The following is an 8,833-nucleotide window of genomic DNA, read 5'->3' as shown; positions in this document are numbered from 1 at the left end:
GTCTCCATGCTCCAAATCCATTTTAAAGCCATTTTTAAGGCATTTCGCGCATACATGAAATGAACACATTTTTCTCCAAAACTATAACAGATGCAAGCTTGTCCTGTTTGGTGGAGATGATATTTAATAAAATAAGTAGAAATCCACTAAAAGTTTTGTTTGGTTATCTTGCAATCCCGAGATAATCGTCTCCATGCTCCAAATCCATTTTAAAGCCATTTTTAAGGCATTTCGCGCATACATGAAATGAACACATTTTTCTCCAAAACTATAACAGATGCAAGCTTGTCCTGTTTGGTGGAGATGATATTTAATAAAATAAGTAGAAATCCACTAAAAGTTTTGTTTGGTTATCTTGCAATCCCGAGATAATCGTCTCCATGCTCCAAATCCATTTTAAAGCCATTTTTAAGGCATTTCGCGCATACATGAAATGAACACATTTTTCTCCAAAACTATAACAGATGCAAGCTTGTCCTGTTTGGTGGAGATGATATTTAATAAAATAAGTAGAAATCCACTAAAAGTTTTGTTTGGTTATCTTGCAATCCCGAGATAATCGTCTCCATGCTCCAAATCCATTTTAAAGCCATTTTTAAGGCATTTCGCGCATACATGAAATGAACACATTTTTCTCCAAAACTATAACAGATGCAAGCTTGTCCTGTTTGGTGGAGATGATATTTAATAAAATAAGTAGAAATCCACTAAAAGTTTTGTTTGGTTATCTTGCAATCCCGAGATAATCGTCTCCATGCTCCAAATCCATTTTAAAGCCATTTTTAAGGCATTTCGCGCATACATGAAATGAACACATTTTTCTCCAAAACTATAACAGATGCAAGCTTGTCCTGTTTGGTGGAGATGATATTTAATAAAATAAGTAGAAATCCACTAAAAGTTTTGTTTGGTTATCTTGCAATCCCGAGATAATCGTCTCCATGCTCCAAATCCATTTTAAAGCCATTTTTAAGGCATTTCGCGCATACATGAAATGAACACATTTTTCTCCAAAACTATAACAGATGCAAGCTTGTCCTGTTTGGTGGAGATGATATTTAATAAAATAAGTAGAAATCCACTAAAAGTTTTGTTTGGTTATCTTGCAATCCCGAGATAATCGTCTCCATGCTCCAAATCCATTTTAAAGCCATTTTTAAGGCATTTCGCGCATACATGAAATGAACACATTTTTCTCCAAAACTATAACAGATGCAAGCTTGTCCTGTTTGGTGGAGATGATATTTAATAAAATAAGTAGAAATCCACTAAAAGTTTTGTTTGGTTATCTTGCAATCCCGAGATAATCGTCTCCATGCTCCAAATCCATTTTAAAGCCATTTTTAAGGCATTTCGCGCATACATGAAATGAACACATTTTTCTCCAAAACTATAACAGATGCAAGCTTGTCCTGTTTGGTGGAGATGATATTTAATAAAATAAGTAGAAATCCACTAAAAGTTTTGTTTGGTTATCTTGCAATCCCGAGATAATCGTCTCCATGCTCCAAATCCATTTTAAAGCCATTTTTAAGGCATTTCGCGCATACATGAAATGAACACATTTTTCTCCAAAACTATAACAGATGCAAGCTTGTCCTGTTTGGTGGAGATGATATTTAATAAAATAAGTAGAAATCCACTAAAAGTTTTGTTTGGTTATCTTGCAATCCCGAGATAATCGTCTCCATGCTCCAAATCCATTTTAAAGCCATTTTTAAGGCATTTCGCGCATACATGAAATGAACACATTTTTCTCCAAAACTATAACAGATGCAAGCTTGTCCTGTTTGGTGGAGATGATATTTAATAAAATAAGTAGAAATCCACTAAAAGTTTTGTTTGGTTATCTTGCAATCCCGAGATAATCGTCTCCATGCTCCAAATCCATTTTAAAGCCATTTTTAAGGCATTTCGCGCATACATGAAATGAACACATTTTTCTCCAAAACTATAACAGATGCAAGCTTGTCCTGTTTGGTGGAGATGATATTTAATAAAATAAGTAGAAATCCACTAAAAGTTTTGTTTGGTTATCTTGCAATCCCGAGATAATCGTCTCCATGCTCCAAATCCATTTTAAAGCCATTTTTAAGGCATTTCGCGCATACATGAAATGAACACATTTTTCTCCAAAACTATAACAGATGCAAGCTTGTCCTGTTTGGTGGAGATGATATTTAATAAAATAAGTAGAAATCCACTAAAAGTTTTGTTTGGTTATCTTGCAATCCCGAGATAATCGTCTCCATGCTCCAAATCCATTTTAAAGCCATTTTTAAGGCATTTCGCGCATACATGAAATGAACACATTTTTCTCCAAAACTATAACAGATGCAAGCTTGTCCTGTTTGGTGGAGATGATATTTAATAAAATAAGTAGAAATCCACTAAAAGTTTTGTTTGGTTATCTTGCAATCCCGAGATAATCGTCTCCATGCTCCAAATCCATTTTAAAGCCATTTTTAAGGCATTTCGCGCATACATGAAATGAACACATTTTTCTCCAAAACTATAACAGATGCAAGCTTGTCCTGTTTGGTGGAGATGATATTTAATAAAATAAGTAGAAATCCACTAAAAGTTTTGTTTGGTTATCTTGCAATCCCGAGATAATCGTCTCCATGCTCCAAATCCATTTTAAAGCCATTTTTAAGGCATTTCGCGCATACATGAAATGAACACATTTTTCTCCAAAACTATAACAGATGCAAGCTTGTCCTGTTTGGTGGAGATGATATTTAATAAAATAAGTAGAAATCCACTAAAAGTTTTGTTTGGTTATCTTGCAATCCCGAGATAATCGTCTCCATGCTCCAAATCCATTTTAAAGCCATTTTTAAGGCATTTCGCGCATACATGAAATGAACACATTTTTCTCCAAAACTATAACAGATGCAAGCTTGTCCTGTTTGGTGGAGATGATATTTAATAAAATAAGTAGAAATCCACTAAAAGTTTTGTTTGGTTATCTTGCAATCCCGAGATAATCGTCTCCATGCTCCAAATCCATTTTAAAGCCATTTTTAAGGCATTTCGCGCATACATGAAATGAACACATTTTTCTCCAAAACTATAACAGATGCAAGCTTGTCCTGTTTGGTGGAGATGATATTTAATAAAATAAGTAGAAATCCACTAAAAGTTTTGTTTGGTTATCTTGCAATCCCGAGATAATCGTCTCCATGCTCCAAATCCATTTTAAAGCCATTTTTAAGGCATTTCGCGCATACATGAAATGAACACATTTTTCTCCAAAACTATAACAGATGCAAGCTTGTCCTGTTTGGTGGAGATGATATTTAATAAAATAAGTAGAAATCCACTAAAAGTTTTGTTTGGTTATCTTGCAATCCCGAGATAATCGTCTCCATGCTCCAAATCCATTTTAAAGCCATTTTTAAGGCATTTCGCGCATACATGAAATGAACACATTTTTCTCCAAAACTATAACAGATGCAAGCTTGTCCTGTTTGGTGGAGATGATATTTAATAAAATAAGTAGAAATCCACTAAAAGTTTTGTTTGGTTATCTTGCAATCCCGAGATAATCGTCTCCATGCTCCAAATCCATTTTAAAGCCATTTTTAAGGCATTTCGCGCATACATGAAATGAACACATTTTTCTCCAAAACTATAACAGATGCAAGCTTGTCCTGTTTGGTGGAGATGATATTTAATAAAATAAGTAGAAATCCACTAAAAGTTTTGTTTGGTTATCTTGCAATCCCGAGATAATCGTCTCCATGCTCCAAATCCATTTTAAAGCCATTTTTAAGGCATTTCGCGCATACATGAAATGAACACATTTTTCTCCAAAACTATAACAGATGCAAGCTTGTCCTGTTTGGTGGAGATGATATTTAATAAAATAAGTAGAAATCCACTAAAAGTTTTGTTTGGTTATCTTGCAATCCCGAGATAATCGTCTCCATGCTCCAAATCCATTTTAAAGCCATTTTTAAGGCATTTCGCGCATACATGAAATGAACACATTTTTCTCCAAAACTATAACAGATGCAAGCTTGTCCTGTTTGGTGGAGATGATATTTAATAAAATAAGTAGAAATCCACTAAAAGTTTTGTTTGGTTATCTTGCAATCCCGAGATAATCGTCTCCATGCTCCAAATCCATTTTAAAGCCATTTTTAAGGCATTTCGCGCATACATGAAATGAACACATTTTTCTCCAAAACTATAACAGATGCAAGCTTGTCCTGTTTGGTGGAGATGATATTTAATAAAATAAGTAGAAATCCACTAAAAGTTTTGTTTGGTTATCTTGCAATCCCGAGATAATCGTCTCCATGCTCCAAATCCATTTTAAAGCCATTTTTAAGGCATTTCGCGCATACATGAAATGAACACATTTTTCTCCAAAACTATAACAGATGCAAGCTTGTCCTGTTTGGTGGAGATGATATTTAATAAAATAAGTAGAAATCCACTAAAAGTTTTGTTTGGTTATCTTGCAATCCCGAGATAATCGTCTCCATGCTCCAAATCCATTTTAAAGCCATTTTTAAGGCATTTCGCGCATACATGAAATGAACACATTTTTCTCCAAAACTATAACAGATGCAAGCTTGTCCTGTTTGGTGGAGATGATATTTAATAAAATAAGTAGAAATCCACTAAAAGTTTTGTTTGGTTATCTTGCAATCCCGAGATAATCGTCTCCATGCTCCAAATCCATTTTAAAGCCATTTTTAAGGCATTTCGCGCATACATGAAATGAACACATTTTTCTCCAAAACTATAACAGATGCAAGCTTGTCCTGTTTGGTGGAGATGATATTTAATAAAATAAGTAGAAATCCACTAAAAGTTTTGTTTGGTTATCTTGCAATCCCGAGATAATCGTCTCCATGCTCCAAATCCATTTTAAAGCCATTTTTAAGGCATTTCGCGCATACATGAAATGAACACATTTTTCTCCAAAACTATAACAGATGCAAGCTTGTCCTGTTTGGTGGAGATGATATTTAATAAAATAAGTAGAAATCCACTAAAAGTTTTGTTTGGTTATCTTGCAATCCCGAGATAATCGTCTCCATGCTCCAAATCCATTTTAAAGCCATTTTTAAGGCATTTCGCGCATACATGAAATGAACACATTTTTCTCCAAAACTATAACAGATGCAAGCTTGTCCTGTTTGGTGGAGATGATATTTAATAAAATAAGTAGAAATCCACTAAAAGTTTTGTTTGGTTATCTTGCAATCCCGAGATAATCGTCTCCATGCTCCAAATCCATTTTAAAGCCATTTTTAAGGCATTTCGCGCATACATGAAATGAACACATTTTTCTCCAAAACTATAACAGATGCAAGCTTGTCCTGTTTGGTGGAGATGATATTTAATAAAATAAGTAGAAATCCACTAAAAGTTTTGTTTGGTTATCTTGCAATCCCGAGATAATCGTCTCCATGCTCCAAATCCATTTTAAAGCCATTTTTAAGGCATTTCGCGCATACATGAAATGAACACATTTTTCTCCAAAACTATAACAGATGCAAGCTTGTCCTGTTTGGTGGAGATGATATTTAATAAAATAAGTAGAAATCCACTAAAAGTTTTGTTTGGTTATCTTGCAATCCCGAGATAATCGTCTCCATGCTCCAAATCCATTTTAAAGCCATTTTTAAGGCATTTCGCGCATACATGAAATGAACACATTTTTCTCCAAAACTATAACAGATGCAAGCTTGTCCTGTTTGGTGGAGATGATATTTAATAAAATAAGTAGAAATCCACTAAAAGTTTTGTTTGGTTATCTTGCAATCCCGAGATAATCGTCTCCATGCTCCAAATCCATTTTAAAGCCATTTTTAAGGCATTTCGCGCATACATGAAATGAACACATTTTTCTCCAAAACTATAACAGATGCAAGCTTGTCCTGTTTGGTGGAGATGATATTTAATAAAATAAGTAGAAATCCACTAAAAGTTTTGTTTGGTTATCTTGCAATCCCGAGATAATCGTCTCCATGCTCCAAATCCATTTTAAAGCCATTTTTAAGGCATTTCGCGCATACATGAAATGAACACATTTTTCTCCAAAACTATAACAGATGCAAGCTTGTCCTGTTTGGTGGAGATGATATTTAATAAAATAAGTAGAAATCCACTAAAAGTTTTGTTTGGTTATCTTGCAATCCCGAGATAATCGTCTCCATGCTCCAAATCCATTTTAAAGCCATTTTTAAGGCATTTCGCGCATACATGAAATGAACACATTTTTCTCCAAAACTATAACAGATGCAAGCTTGTCCTGTTTGGTGGAGATGATATTTAATAAAATAAGTAGAAATCCACTAAAAGTTTTGTTTGGTTATCTTGCAATCCCGAGATAATCGTCTCCATGCTCCAAATCCATTTTAAAGCCATTTTTAAGGCATTTCGCGCATACATGAAATGAACACATTTTTCTCCAAAACTATAACAGATGCAAGCTTGTCCTGTTTGGTGGAGATGATATTTAATAAAATAAGTAGAAATCCACTAAAAGTTTTGTTTGGTTATCTTGCAATCCCGAGATAATCGTCTCCATGCTCCAAATCCATTTTAAAGCCATTTTTAAGGCATTTCGCGCATACATGAAATGAACACATTTTTCTCCAAAACTATAACAGATGCAAGCTTGTCCTGTTTGGTGGAGATGATATTTAATAAAATAAGTAGAAATCCACTAAAAGTTTTGTTTGGTTATCTTGCAATCCCGAGATAATCGTCTCCATGCTCCAAATCCATTTTAAAGCCATTTTTAAGGCATTTCGCGCATACATGAAATGAACACATTTTTCTCCAAAACTATAACAGATGCAAGCTTGTCCTGTTTGGTGGAGATGATATTTAATAAAATAAGTAGAAATCCACTAAAAGTTTTGTTTGGTTATCTTGCAATCCCGAGATAATCGTCTCCATGCTCCAAATCCATTTTAAAGCCATTTTTAAGGCATTTCGCGCATACATGAAATGAACACATTTTTCTCCAAAACTATAACAGATGCAAGCTTGTCCTGTTTGGTGGAGATGATATTTAATAAAATAAGTAGAAATCCACTAAAAGTTTTGTTTGGTTATCTTGCAATCCCGAGATAATCGTCTCCATGCTCCAAATCCATTTTAAAGCCATTTTTAAGGCATTTCGCGCATACATGAAATGAACACATTTTTCTCCAAAACTATAACAGATGCAAGCTTGTCCTGTTTGGTGGAGATGATATTTAATAAAATAAGTAGAAATCCACTAAAAGTTTTGTTTGGTTATCTTGCAATCCCGAGATAATCGTCTCCATGCTCCAAATCCATTTTAAAGCCATTTTTAAGGCATTTCGCGCATACATGAAATGAACACATTTTTCTCCAAAACTATAACAGATGCAAGCTTGTCCTGTTTGGTGGAGATGATATTTAATAAAATAAGTAGAAATCCACTAAAAGTTTTGTTTGGTTATCTTGCAATCCCGAGATAATCGTCTCCATGCTCCAAATCCATTTTAAAGCCATTTTTAAGGCATTTCGCGCATACATGAAATGAACACATTTTTCTCCAAAACTATAACAGATGCAAGTCTTGTCCTGTTTGGTGGAGATGATATTTAATAAAATAAGTAGAAATCCACTAAAAGTTTTGTTTGGTTATCTTGCAATCCCGAGATAATCGTCTCCATGCTCCAAATCCATTTTAAAGCCATTTTTAAGGCATTTCGCGCATACATGAAATGAACACATTTTTCTCCAAAACTATAACAGATGCAAGCTTGTCCTGTTTGGTGGAGATGATATTTAATAAAATAAGTAGAAATCCACTAAAAGTTTTGTTTGGTTATCTTGCAATCCCGAGATAATCGTCTCCATGCTCCAAATCCATTTTAAAGCCATTTTTAAGGCATTTCGCGCATACATGAAATGAACACATTTTTCTCCAAAACTATAACAGATGCAAGCTTGTCCTGTTTGGTGGAGATGATATTTAATAAAATAAGTAGAAATCCACTAAAAGTTTTGTTTGGTTATCTTGCAATCCCGAGATAATCGTCTCCATGCTCCAAATCCATTTTAAAGCCATTTTTAAGGCATTTCGCGCATACATGAAATGAACACATTTTTCTCCAAAACTATAACAGATGCAAGCTTGTCCTGTTTGGTGGAGATGATATTTAATAAAATAAGTAGAAATCCACTAAAAGTTTTGTTTGGTTATCTTGCAATCCCGAGATAATCGTCTCCATGCTCCAAATCCATTTTAAAGCCATTTTTAAGGCATTTCGCGCATACATGAAATGAACACATTTTTCTCCAAAACTATAACAGATGCAAGCTTGTCCTGTTTGGTGGAGATGATATTTAATAAAATAAGTAGAAATCCACTAAAAGTTTTGTTTGGTTATCTTGCAATCCCGAGATAATCGTCTCCATGCTCCAAATCCATTTTAAAGCCATTTTTAAGGCATTTCGCGCATACATGAAATGAACACATTTTTCTCCAAAACTATAACAGATGCAAGCTTGTCCTGTTTGGTGGAGATGATATTTAATAAAATAAGTAGAAATCCACTAAAAGTTTTGTTTGGTTATCTTGCAATCCCGAGATAATCGTCTCCATGCTCCAAATCCATTTTAAAGCCATTTTTAAGGCATTTCGCGCATACATGAAATGAACACATTTTTCTCCAAAACTATAACAGATGCAAGCTTGTCCTGTTTGGTGGAGATGATATTTAATAAAATAAGTAGAAATCCACTAAAAGTTTTGTTTGGTTATCTTGCAATCCCGAGATAATCGTCTCCATGCTCCAAATCCATTTTAAAGCCATTTTTAAGGCAT

Source organism: Anomaloglossus baeobatrachus, unplaced genomic scaffold (genome assembly GCF_048569485.1).
Source record: "Anomaloglossus baeobatrachus isolate aAnoBae1 unplaced genomic scaffold, aAnoBae1.hap1 Scaffold_167, whole genome shotgun sequence".
In the NCBI taxonomy this organism is placed as follows: domain Eukaryota; kingdom Metazoa; phylum Chordata; class Amphibia; order Anura; family Aromobatidae; genus Anomaloglossus; species Anomaloglossus baeobatrachus.
This window is presented reverse-complemented; position numbering follows the sequence as displayed.